Here is a 14,646-nt window from a genome sequence, read left to right as displayed (position 1 = left end):
ACACGCTCATAGCATTGATATTGTACATACGCTCATAGTATTTATAGTACATACGCTCAAAGCATTCATACTCATCATACGCTCTTAGCATTTATTCTGTACATATGACAATAGAATTTACATTGTATATACGCATTTATATAGTACATATGCTCATATCATTTATAGTATTCACACGCTCATAGCGTTTGTGTGGTATATATGCTCACAGCTTTGACATGGCACACATGCCCATAGTATTTATAGTCTTCAAACACTCATAGCGTTTTGTGTTGTACATATGCTCATAGCGTTTGGTTAGTACACACGCTTATAGCATTGTATGGCGCACATGCTCATTACATTTCTAGTGTTCACACGCTCATAGCATTTATATTGTACATACGCGCATAACATTTACAAGGTATATACGCTCATAACATTTGTATTGTACATACGCTTGTAGCTGTCATGGTACATATGATCAACGTTCATACCGTACATGCACTGATGGTGTGGTCACTGCATATGCGATCAGAGCAGTTATACTGTACATACGCTTATAGCATCCATAGGGCAAATATGCTCATAAATTTTTTTGTTCACAGGATAATAGCATTTATATTGTCCATATGCTCATAGCATATTGTTCATACGCTCGTAGCATTCATACTATACATTCACTCACAACATGTATACTGTACATTTGCTTGTAGCACTTATTAGGCACATACGCTTGTGGTATTTACACGGTACATACGCTTGTAGCATTCATACGGTACATACGCTTGTAGCATTCATGCGGTACATGCGCTTACAGCATTCATATAGTACATACGCTTGCAGCATTCACGCTGTACGTATGCTCGCAGCATTCATGCGGTACATACGCTCGTAGCACTCATGCTGTGTACATGCTCATAGCATTCATACTGTATATATGCGGGTAGCTGTTCATACACTCGTAGCATCCATACTATACATGCCCTCGTAGCTTTCATGTGGTACATATCTGTGTAGCAACTTCTATCTACATACATGTCTAGCATCCGTGTTATACTTATGCTCAGCATTCGTTTTGGGTGTGTTCCAGCTCTTTCCGTACACACAATCTTAAGCTTTCATACGGGGCACACATTCATAGGAGTTATACTGAGCATACATTCTTAGGCCTGCCACATCTGCAGGGGGATGCAGTACAGGGCTTGTTGTTTCTGACACATCTTCAGTACAATAACAGCTTGATTCAAAGGATGTTTGTTTACCTGTTCTGCCTGCCACGCCTGCAGGGTAGTGCGTCAGGTTATTGTTACTGACACATTTTCAGAGTAATAACATCACGATGTTAGATGACTGTAAATTCATTATGCCTGCCGCTGTTGCAGGGGAATACACTACACAGGTTGTGACACATCTGCAGAGCGAGAACATCTCAATTAGTATGTGTCATTCGACGCATATAGTTGGTCGGTTTCATGCTGTGCACACGTGTAGCTTTATGTTATGCATACGTTTAGTGTGTTTTATTTTGGGCATATGGTTAGCGCGTGCTGTTCTGGGCATAGAATAGCATGTGTTATTCCGTCAGCAGGTTTTATCTGTGAATACGGTTAGCGTGTTTTTTTCCATTCTGTACATACAGTTAGTGTGCTTATCTGGTGCTTACGGTTAGAGTCTATTCGGCATATATTCGGTGCACGGCGAGTCTTTATGATGCACATACGGTTAGAGAATTATGCTGCGCATATGGTTTAGGGTTTATTCTCTTCGTTCGGTTAGCATATTTTATTTAGGGCATAGGGTTTAGCATGTTTTATTATGCGCATATGGTGTGGTGTGTTTAATTCTGTGCACACAGTTAGCATGATTATTACCTGTGTACGGTACCATGCTTTAATGCTGTGCACGGTTAGCATGGTTATTACGTGTATACGGTAGTGTTTTTATTGGGTGCATGCAGTTTGCATGTTGTATTTCGGGCTTACGGTTAGCATCTCAGGTCGAAGATTGTTAGCATGTTCTGTTTATGGTCAGCTTGTTTACTGGGTGCATTTGGGCGCACACTCGTAGTATCCATATGGGTCCTTAGCATTCATCTAGGCCATTTATGTGGTTCCAAAATTCATCTAGGCCATTTATGTGGTTAGAGAATTATGCTGTGCGTATGGTTTAGGGTTTATTCTCTTCGTTCGGTTAGCATATTTTATTTAGGGCATGGGGTTTAGCATGTTTTATTATGCGCATATGGTGTGGTGTGTTTAATTCTGTGCACACAGTTAGCATGATTATTACCTGTGTACCGTACCATGCTTTAATGCTTTGCACGGTTAGCATGGTTATTACGTGTATACGGTAGTGTTTTTATTGGGTGCATGCAGTTTGCATGTTGTATTTCGGGCATACGGTTAGCATCTCAGGTCGAAGATTGTTAGCATGTTCTGTTTATGGTCAGCTTGTTTACTGGGTGCATTTGGGCGCACACTCGTAGTATCCATATGGGTCCTTAGCATTCATCTAGGCCATTTATGTGGTTACAAAACATTAGTTATTTAGGGCACACTCATGGTGCATGCCTCGCTTGCAAGGAAGACGTTCTAGGTTAGCTGTCATATTTTCAGAGCAAACGTTATGACACATAGGAAGTATACATCCATTATGCATGCCACGTTTGCAGGAGGACGAACTACGTAGTTATGGTCATTGACACTTATCAGGAAGGAGTTGTGATACATAGGTGATTTGTATACCCATTATTGCCTGCCACGCCTGCGGGGGATGCTTACATAGGTCATGGTGGTCACGTTTTCAGAACCATAACAATATGACATTAGGTGGGGAAATACCCATTAGGCCTGCTATGTCTGCAGGGGGATACATCACATAAGTTGTTGTCACTGACTCGTTTTCAAAGCAATAACATATCGACTCAGGTGTTCCTTTAACATTGTGCCTGCAACATCTGCAGGGGGATGGACCACAGGTATTGTTACTGACACATTTTCAGAGCAATAATATCTCATCTTAGGTGTTCCTTTACCATTGTGCCTGCCACGTTTGCAAGGGGATGCACCATGGGTTATTGTTACCGACTCATTTTCAGAGCAATAATGTTATGATACGAAGTGGTTGTATACCCGTTATGCCTGCCTCGTCTGCAGGTGGTCACTAAAAAGAGGGAAAGCGCTCCATAGTGTGATACCGTAACAATAAAATATAGGTGAACACAATGTTGAAAGTGCTCACCCTTGATGGTTGTACTACGACCAAGTACAACAGTGGAAAAGCGTATATAAGATCAATAGGTCAAGGATCCAGCAGCCGCTCCTGGGATAGTTCAGCAAACATGACAAAGACCTCCAAAAGACTCAGGATCAAGCAGGGCGCATGGAACACAGGTAAAACAATTAGGTTTATTACCTACAATGCAATGCGTTTCGCGGTAAACCGCTTCATCAGGCATGTTGGGAACAGGGGAAATACAGAGTATTTATACAAAAAACTGTATATACAGAATAAATTACATGCAAATAATGCCATAAAAATTGTATATCATATACATAAGAAAAATATTGTCAGAGGAACGTCAAAAATCACTACCTTGCAATCTCAATGAATTAATTGAGACCCCGAGGGAATAATGTGTTAAGAGTAAAAATCCAAAAGGACTCTCTATTAATTAATTTTTGGAACCTGTTATGTGTCTGTAAAGGAATAGTTTCTATAATTGTCAAATTTAATATATCAAAACTGTTATAATGAACCTGTGTTAAATGACGAGATACACTATGTTTCAAGTAGTGATTCTTTACGTTCGACCTATGTTTATTCATGCGGGACCGCACTGTCTGAACAGTGCGGCCCACATACTGCAAACCGCATGCACAAGTTAAAAGGTAAATTGCAAAACTACTTTCACAATTGTTCTAAGTTTTTATCGGATACATTCATTTAGTACTAGTGGAAGAAAAAAGGCTAATAGAATTTTTTATCATAAAACAACATTTGCATTTGTTTCTATTACATGGAAAGGATCCCTTTTTTCGATCCCCCGGAAAAATCCGCATAGAACTTAGTCTTTTTTATTTGGCTTGGGTCAACTAGATTACGTAAATTCATGGGTCTGCGAAAAGTAACCCCTGGATGTACAGGTAAAATTTCATTTAATAGGGTGTCACTTTTTAAAATCGGCCAATATTGTTTCAAAATTTAACATCATTCGATGCGCAATTAAAATTTTTAATAAAATTATAGGAATATTTTTTGGAAGATGAGACCTCCTCCGATTTTTTTATCAGGTCTCAAATGCAAGAGATCTGATTGGTGTTTAAATTTAACATTATTGTATGCCTGATTTAACAAAGATTTTGGGTAACCTTTTTCCAAGAACAGATGGTGCTAGCCTGTTTGGTAAAGTCTTCGAATGTCGTACAATTTTTTAGTATATGGAGATATTGCCCGTAAAGTACGTTTCTAATCCATTTAGGATAGTGTGAACTGTTAAAATGTAGTAAACTGTTTACATCCACTGATTTGAAAAATGTTTTTGTAGTGACATTACCAACCTGATCTTTTTTTAATAATAAGGTCCAGATATTCGATCTCAGTCGAAGAGGTGTGTACAGTAAATTTTAGACCCCACTTATTGTCATTTAGTTCATCTAAAAAATTTATGGGCTTGCTTGAGTGACCTTGTCCATACGATAAATAGATCGTCGATAAATCACCTATAAAAGGTGACATATTGACTGAACATAGGAGACTGTGCGATGTGGTGGCACTCGAATCGCCCCATAACCAAATTGGAATAACTTGGGGAGAAACGAGTGCCCATCGCACAACCTCTCGTCTGTCTATAATTGGTGTCATTGAATGTGAAAATATTGTGCTCTAAGATAAAAAATATAGCATTAACTAAAAAATGCAGCTTGAACTGAAGAGAACCCAATAGTAGTGATGATGTTAGAGTATAGTTAGAGTATAGTGCACAAACATCCAAAGTAAGAAACAGAAAATGAGCATTAGTGATCTCTCTAATTAACTGTGTAGAATCCTTTAGATAGGAAGGTAGTGATAAAACAAAACAAAAGGTTGTAAAAATAAATCAATATAGTGGGATAAATTAGAGGTGAGGGACCCGACACCTGAAATAATAGGGCGACCTGGGGGATTAACTACAGATTTATGTAATTTCGGTAAATAATAAAAAATAGGTGTAGAATAATGTTTAACTAATAAAAAGTCATGTTCCTTTTTATTAAACAGTGAGGAGTCAAAAGCATCCTTGATCAATTTATTGCAGTCCAAAAAATACTGTGAAGAGGGATCATATGATATTTCATAATTATGATCAGACAGAATCCTGAGGGATTCTTCAATGTAGGTACTGCTATCCAGAATCGCTACCCCGCCCCCCTTATCAGCGGGGCGGATAACTATCTGGGAATTGAGATTGCAAAGTAGTGATTTTTGACATTCCTCTGACAATATCTTTTTTATGTATATGATATACAATTTTTATGGCATTATTTGCATGTAATTTATTCTGTATATACAGTTTTTTGTCTATATGTGAATTTTTTCTGTACACTGAAGGGTTAATCCCTTTTTGTATAAATACTCTGTATTTCCCGTTCCCAACATGCCTGATGAAGCGGTTTACCGCGAAACACGGTGCATTGTAGGTAATAAACCTAATTGTTTTACCTGTGTTCCATGCGCCCTGCTTGATCCTGAGTCTTTTGGAGGTCTTTGTTGTGTCGTCTGCAGGTGGGGGATACCATTTAGGTTGTTGTTACTGACACGTTTTCAGAGCAACAACATTTTCATGTATTGTTACCCGTTGTGCCTGCCACGTCTGCAGGGGGTGGCCCTACACAGGTTGTTGTTACTGACATGTTTCTGGGCAAAGTCAGATCAGATACTTATTTGTACTCATGCTAGTTGTTGTCATGACTTGATGGATTTTTGGCCCTTTACAGTCATGCCATCGCACGAGGTTACGGCTCAAAAAATTTTGCAGACATGTGGCAGGTTTCCCACAATCGCACAGGGGTGTTTCATCTTTGGTGGACAGTGGCAAAGATGTAGTATAGTTGGACGTATGTCCCTGCAACTTTTGGCATGGTTTGTTGTGTGGGGGAGCTTGGTATTTGGTAATCACTATAACCAATTTGGTCAAATGCCTGGGATTAGGACGAGGTACGCATTAATCAGTTTCTTTTTTCTGCTGTTTTTTTGGCCCTCTATAGGCTTGTCCACGGTCGTGGTTTTGGGCACAAATCTAACCGCCTCAAGTATGATTATGATTATTTGTTATTACGGTTTGTTACTATTATTATTGTTTTGTTGTCACTTATTTCAGTATTGTTTCGATGATTACTGGTGTTACTTATGGCATTGTTAGGGAGGGTGCGTCTCAGGTAGGTACCGGACATTTGCAGTCACGACCACAAACCTGCTCTAATCTCTTCTCCAACTACGTCTTGCATGCTTTTAGTAAAGGCAGGAGACACATCCTCCACAATCTTCTTAACACAGGATTCACAATGTGAGCCCACATAGGCAGAATCCATACATAACACACATTCCTTGCTTTTACATACATTTTTTTAGGGACTTCCTTAACCTAAAATTGTAAAAACTGTCCAGAGTAGGAGAAAATCCCCATAGAAAACATATGCTGCTCTGGACAGTTCCTAAAATGGACAGAGATGTCAGTAGAAAGCACTGTGCTCGGCATTCAGCAGAGAGCTCTGTGTTCCAAAAAGAAGTTCCTCTGTAGTATTCAGCAGCTAATAAGTACTGGAAGGATTAAGATTTTTTTAATAGAAGTAATTTACAAATCTGATTAACTTTGATTAACAGTTGATTTAAAAAAAAAAAAAAAAAAAAGGTTTTCCACCGGAGTACCCCTTTAAAGCGGTACAATAATAGAAAAGTATGTAATCATTTTTAATCACATTGACCCACAGAATAAAGAAAACATATCATTTTTACCGTAATGTGAAAAGGAAACCTTACAAAATTTGCTAAATTGCGGTTTTCTTTTACTTTTTTTTATTTATTTTGCCATACATTTTATGGTAAAATGAGTGATGTCATTACAAAGGACAACTGGTCATGCAAAAAACAAGCCCTCATACTCATCTGTGGATGGAAATATAAAAGTTATGATTTTTAGAAGGGGAGGAGGGAAAAACAGAAATGCAAAAATAAAAGGGGTTAAGGGGTTAAAAAGTTAGACTTTTTCTTTTAAAGCACTACAATAATAGAAAATCTATGTAAACATTGACCCACAGAATAAAGAGAACATTTTCAGTTTTACCGTAAGGTACGATGCCTAAAAACTAAACCTTGCCAATCCCCCCCAACACACACACACACAATAATAATTTTTGGTTGCACTGCACCTTTTCCCCTCATATCGGTCTGTGGAAAAATAAAAGTTTTATGTATCTTTAAAAGAAGAGGGGGAAATAGTGAAATGCAAAATCAGAATTTACTGCGCCCTCAAGGCCAACGTGGGTTGTGTCCTTAAAGGACATCTGCAGCAAAAAACAACTTATCCCCTATCCACAGGATGGGGGATAAGTGTTTGATCGCCGGGCGCTGGGACCCCCCTGCGATCTCCTGCATGGGGCCGCGTCTCTCCGGTGCAGGAGGCGTGCCGGCCGCAGCGTGACGTCGCGGCCGACACTCCTCCTCCATGTAGTTCTATGGGAGAGGCAGGGAGGCAGCGTTCATGCCTCCCTGCCTCTCTGATAGAACTGTATGGGTAGGGGGCGTACAATTGACCTCAGACGCTACGCGCATTAGCCGCTCACATAGAGCAGCAATGCGGGGCCCCATTTGGGAGATCGTGGGGGGTCCCAGCGGTCAGACCCCCCACGACCAAACACTTATCCCCTATCCTGTGGATGTCCTTTAAGGAGTTAAAGGTACCCATACAAATTAAGGTTGATTAAAAGCAGCTGTTTGTCAACCAAAATGACCACTGAATTAAATTTAACAGTAAACAAGCCAACCAGTGACAGACTGCCTTCATTTAAAATTGGGAGCTGTCCGATATTCACTACACATAAATTATCTTTTCACAAAAGATTGCACGTTCTTTGCTTGGGGTCATTGATCATGTATGACCAGAATGACTGTAAGAACCAGTATAGACTAAAATGTGTATGGCTAGGAAACTGCATACAGAATAGAAGTAAACACAAATTAAAAGGAGTACTCCGCCCTTAGACATCTTATCCCCTATCCAAAGGATAGGGGATAAGATGTCTGATCCCAGGGGTCCCGCAGCTGGGACCCCAGTGATCTCTGTGCTGCATCCGGCGTTCATTTAGAACACCGGTGACCCCTCAATGCAAGTCTATGGGAGGGGGTGTGGTGGCCATAGCGCCGGCTGCTTGCCACTTTAAAACAATGACCAGCGGTGGGTCCTGCGGTCCCGGACACTTCTCCTCCTGATTTTTCGATTTTTCATATTTCCTTACCTGGCCGTGCTCGGCAGGCTCAGGTAATTTGGCGGGTCTTGTGGGCTGTGTGGATAATATGACGAGTGACGTCTCCTGCGGCTCCTCTGCACGGCATCAAGGACGTTGCTCATCATTCCCTGCAGCGCCGCCTGCTTAAGTTTAGCAGTCCGGTGTAATGAAGAAAACTGTGTCCTGTAGAGGCCGCGGCTGCAGGAAATGAGTGACGTCCCTGACGCCGCGCAGAAGAGACGCAGTAGACGTCACTCGTCATATTATCCACACAGCCCACAAGACCCGCCGCATTACCTGAGTCTGCTGAGCGCGGCTAGGTGAGGAAATATGAAAAATAGAAAAAGCAGGGGGAAAGGGGGGAGCAATGAGCAGGGGAACTATACTGCCAACCTAATGTGGGGGAACATACTACCAACCTAATGTGGGGGAAAAACAACCTAATGTGGAAGAACATACTGCCAACCAAATGTGGGGGAACTACAACCTAATGTGGGGGAACTATACTGCCTACCGAATGTGGGGAAACTACAATCTAATGTGGGGGAACATACTGCCTACTTAATGTGGGGGAACTACAACCTAATGTGGGGGAACTATACTGCTACCGAATGTGGGGAAACTACAATCTAACGTGGGGAAGCATACTGCCTTTCTAATGTGGGGGAACATACTGCCAACCTAATGTGGGGGAACAAAAACCTAATGTTGGGGAACAAAAACCTAATGTGGGGAAACTATACTGCCAACCTAATGTGGGGAAACTATACTGCCAACCTAATGTGGGGAAACTATACTGCCAACCTACTGTGGGTGAACAAAAACCTAATGTGGGGGAACTATACTGCCAACCTAATGTGGGGGAACATAAACCTAATGTTGGGGAACTATACTTCCTACCTAATGTGGGAAAACTATACTGCCTACCTAATGGGGGGGGGGGAACTATACTGCCAACCTAATGGGGGGAACTATACTGCCAACCTAATGTGGGGGAACTATACAAAAATATAAAATTGTACTATTCTGATCCCTATAACTTTTATTTTTCTGTATATGGGGATGTATGAGGGTCATTTTTGCGCTGTGATTTGTAGTTTTTATCGGTACCATTTTTGTTTTGATGGGACTTTTCAATTTCTTTTTAGATATTTTTTATGGTATTTGAAGTGACCAAAAATGTGCACATCTGGTTAGTGCACTGTTTTTGGGGCCCCTCGTTTGATTTTGCCCAGGGCCAGGCTGAGCCTAAAACCGGCCCTGCAAGCAGGCCAGGGGCAGGGCGAAGCAGGTGAACAGGGGGTGGCAACAGCTGGAGGCGCAAAATGGGTCAGGTCATAGGTGGATCTGCAGCGTAAAATACTCTGCAGATCTGTTACGTGTGACCCTACCCTTAAAAGGAAGGATTGCAATGAAAGAGAACACTGTTGAAGGCAGATAACACAGGATCACACCCTTATGTTCAGGGTCATGCAGTAAAGCAAACTTCTGAAAATGCTGCCATTAAGCTTCTAACAGTTGGACAGGAAAGCTGGCTGTCCCATTCTTTTTAAAGTGTGCAAGCATCAAAACAGAAAATAGACCCACAAGGTATATAAGGTTCACAATATATGGGGGCAGATTCTTTCAATTTCTGACATGGAGGGGGGGGGGGGGGGGGGGGCTCCAATCCAGCCAATAAGCATACCAGTAAAACAGTAAAAACAGCGCTCCAAGAAGTATAATGAAATCCTAGCTTTATTCACTCACATTTACCAACTCTGCCACTGAGCCATGGAGCCTGAAAATGGCTTCTATGGAAGAGCTGAAACATTGCCTTGTGAAGATGGGTTAATAAATATTATGTACATCCCAGATTCCTGTGTAGGTCTGTTCCTTTCCTTTGCTATGCTCATCTGCAGCTGCACAAGGAACAAATTCTGATCTCTGTTGCCACTACTTTTGGATTCAGAGAACTGAAAGTTCAACTGTCATGAAATAGTCCCCAGGGTGACACAGTCGTTTACAATTACAATTTAGCCATACCTTTTGCTGCTTTTTAGCAGCCTTGATCATGCTAAAGAATGCTTTTAACCACTGTCAGCAACAGTCGGATAGGCGAGGCTACGCCCTGCAGCTGCCATGCCCATCCCCTGTATGTCAGTGCTCAGACCGCTGTGTGATTGACACACAGGTCCCAGCGCATGCGCTTCCGGTTATTCTTATGTGCAGGTGGTGAGTTTTTAGTACAAGGCAAAAGGTATGGCTAAATTGTAATTGTAAACGACTGTGTCACCCAGGGAATAGTGTATGGGGGACTATTTCATGACAGATGCGCTTGAAGTTTCCCCTATCCACAGGATAGGAGATAAGTAACTTCCAGCAATCTCCTGTATGGGGCCCTGCTACTTGCCTGTCCTCGGCACACTACGCCCCCCCCCCCCCTTTAGGAATAACCACAAGTGATGTCTCCCTGGAACCTGTCTGTCCCAGCCGGTGACGTCTGTGCTTGTGGTGGCCCAGTACAGGCGTTGCCCTCCTGTACCCTTTTCCGATTCTATGTCAGTGTCCCCTGGGTCCACCTCCATTCTACAGACCCTAAATGTTTAACAGTGCCTTTTGTTATTTATTAATTTATCTTTTTGATGTTAATGTGCCTTTAAATGTGGTTACTAAGCCTTTGTAACCAAGGGAAGTGCCAGTGACCAGGTGACTTGTTGGTGACATATGGGAGTCCTCCAAATTGCTCCCTTATATATTGAGAAGGAGCTAGTTTAGTTTGTTTAGACCTTGCTGAGCTACAGTACAGTCAAGACCTGAAAGTGACTGGTGTCCTTAGGGAGACCAAGGCCTAGTCATGCAGCCTCGCTTCCACCAACCGTGAACCCCTTCAGGTGAAAGTCAAAACCTGGTAAGCAACCACCTGGGAGAAGTCTAATCAGTCATAGTCAAGCCTAAAGTCAGCGTGGGATTGCATTATTCAATCCAAGTCCACTACAAGTCCCAGCGAGCCCGTAAGTATCCTGAAGTCACTGGTCATCTCCTTGGGCCTAACTGAGCTGTAAAGACTTTTAACATCTGTCTGCCTCAGTAAAGCTGCTGCTGCTCTGTGACCTTGCATCGGTGTGATTATTTGCTCCGCGCCTGGCCCAGGAACCAGCGGCCATACCTCGGTTGGTGTAGAGGATAACCACGCCCGTCATGAACACAAGGGGTTAATGCCATCTGCTCCTAGGGTGATAACATCTGCCCTCCACCAACACCCTCACTACATACTAGTCTCGGAACGTGGAGGCCAAAGTGTGCAGAGGACAAGTAATTAGCAGGGCCCTGTACAGGAGATAATTGTTGGGGGTGTTTCAGCGGTCAGGTCCCCCCCAGCAATCAGACACTTATCTGCTATCCTTGGCTAGGGAATACGTTTCACTTTCCCTGAGTACCCATTTGAACCTTTGTCAATACTCTCAGTACTTGGTGATTAAGGTAATTTCATGCTGGTCTTGTCTCACTTTCTGTTTTTCTCAGAACACATTTCTGACCTTGCCTATGTTTACATCCTTTGATACTTAGTCTGGTACTTGTAGTACTTCCTGGCTCTGACCTTTTTGCCTTGTTCCTCACTATACACTTGATACCATGCCTGGAACTTGTAGTTGTACTCTTATTTCTGCTGTGCCTGACTATGCTCCTGCCTGGATCTTTGGTAAGTCTGCCTGGTACCTGTAGTCCTACTTCTGGTCTTTGTCAACTTGTGTCCACACTCCAGCTGAGGTCATTAACGCACAGGTCTCCTTAACCCCTTAATGACGCAGGACGTAAATGTACGTCCTGGTGCGGTGGTACTTAACGCACCAGGACGTACATTTACGTCCTAAGCATAACCGCGGGCATTGGAGCGATGCCCGTGTCATGCGCGGCTGATCCCGGCTGCTGATCGCAGCCAGGGACCCGCCGGCAATGGCCGACGCCCGCGATCTCGCGGGCGTCCGCCATTAACCCCTCAGGTGCCGGGATCAATACAGATCCCGGCATCTGCGGCAGTGCGCGATTTGAATGAATGATCGGATCGCCCGCAGCGCTGCTGCGGGGATCCGATCATTCATAACGCCGCACGGAGGTCCCCTCTCCTTCCTCCGTCCGGCTCCCGGCGTCTCCTGCTCTGGTCTGTGATCGAGCAGACCAGAGCAGAAGATGACCGATAATACTGATCTGTTCTATGTCCTATACATAGAACAGATCAGTATTAGCAATCATGGTATTGCTATGAATAGTCCCCTATGGGGACTATTCAAGTGTAAAAAAAAATGTAAAAAAATGTAAACGTAAAAGTAAAAAAAAAGTGAAAAATCCCCTCCCCCAATAAAAAAGTAAAACGTCCGTTTTTTCCTATTTTACCCCCAAAAAGCGTAAAAATTTTTTTTTATAGACATATTTGGTATTGCCGCGTGCGTAAATGTCCGAACTATTAAAATAAAATGTTAATGATCCCGTACGGTTAACGGCGTGAACGAAAAAAAAAATTAAAAGTCCAAAATTCCTACTTTTTTAATACATTTTATTAAAAAAAAAAATTATAAAAAATGTATTAAGTTTTTTATATGCAAATGTGGTATAAAAAAAAAGTACAGATCATGGCGCAAAAAATTAGCCCCCATACCGCCACTTATACGGAAAAATAAAAAAGTTATAGGTCATCAAAATAAAGGGATTATAAACGTACTAATTTGGTTAAAAAGTTTGTGATTTTTTTTAAGCGCAACAATAATATAAAAGTATGTAATAATGGGTATCATTTTAATCGTATTGACCCTCAGAATAAAGAACATGCGTAATTTTTACCATAAATTGTACGGCGTGAAAACGAAACCTTCCAAAATTAGCAAAATTGCGTTTTTCGTTTTAATTTCCCCACAAAAATAGTGTTTTTTGGTTGCGCCATACATTTTATGATATAATGAGTTATGTCATTACAAAGGACAACTGGTCGCGCAAAAAACAAGCCCTCATACTAGTCTGTGGATGAAAATATAAAAGAGTTATGATTTTTAGAAGGCGAGGAGGAAAAAATTAAAACGTAAAAATTTAATTGTCTGAGTCCTTAAGGCCAAAATGGGCTGAGTCCTTAAGGGGTTAAAGGGGTACTCCGGTGGAAAACTTATTTATTTTTTTTTTTAAATCAACTGGTGCCAGAAAGTTAAACAGATTAGTAAATTACTTCTATTAAAAAATCGTAATTCTTCCAGTACTTATTAGCTGCTGAATACTACAGAGGAAATTATTTTCTTTTTGGAACACAGAGCTCTGCTGACATTATGACCACAGTGCTCTCTGCTGCCATCTCTGTCCATTTTAGGAACTGTCCAGCATATGTTTGCTATGGGGATTTTCTTCTACTCTGGACAGTTCTTAAAATGGACAGAGGTGTCAGCAGAGAGCACTGTGATCATGATGTCAGCAGAGAGCTCTGTGTTCCAAAAAGAAAATAATTTACTCTGTAGTATTCAGCAGCTAATAAGTACTGGAAGGATTAAGATTTTTCAGTAGAAGTAATTTAAAAACCTGTTTAACTTTCTGGCACAAAAAAAAAAAAGTTTTCCACCGGACTACCCCTTAGTAGTAGTATTCAGCAGCTAATAAGTACTAGAAGGATTAAAGGGGTTATCCAGGAAAAAACTTTTTTTTATATATATATCAACTGGCTCCAGAAAGTTAAACAGATTTGTAAATTACTTCTATAAAAAAATCTTAATCCTTTCAGTACTTATGACCTGCTGAAGTTGAGTTGTTCTTTTCTGTCTAAGTGCTCTCTGATGACACGTGTCTCGGGAACCGCCCAGTTTAGAAGCAAATCCCCATGGCAAACCTCTTCTACTGTGTGCAGTTCCAGAGACAAGCAGAGATGTCAGCAGATAGCACTGTTTCCAGACAGAAAACAACAACTCAACTTCAGCAGATGATAATTATTGAAAGGATTAAGATTTTTTAATAGAAGTCATTTACAAATCTGTTTAACTTTCTTGAGCCAGTTGATATAAGAAAAAAAAGTTTTTTCCTGGAATACCCCTTTAATATTTTTTAATAGAAGTAATTTACAAATCTGTTTAACTTTCTGGCACTAGTTGATTTAAATAAAAAAAAGTTTTCCACCGGAGTACCCCTTTGATTTGCACAAGACCAAACACCCTAAAAGGTTCCATAAAAG

The sequence above is a fragment of the Hyla sarda genome, chromosome 6 (genome assembly GCF_029499605.1).
Source record: "Hyla sarda isolate aHylSar1 chromosome 6, aHylSar1.hap1, whole genome shotgun sequence".
NCBI lineage: Eukaryota > Metazoa > Chordata > Amphibia > Anura > Hylidae > Hyla > Hyla sarda.
The sequence above is the reverse complement of the archived record's forward strand: the minus strand, read 5'-3'. Positions refer to the sequence as shown.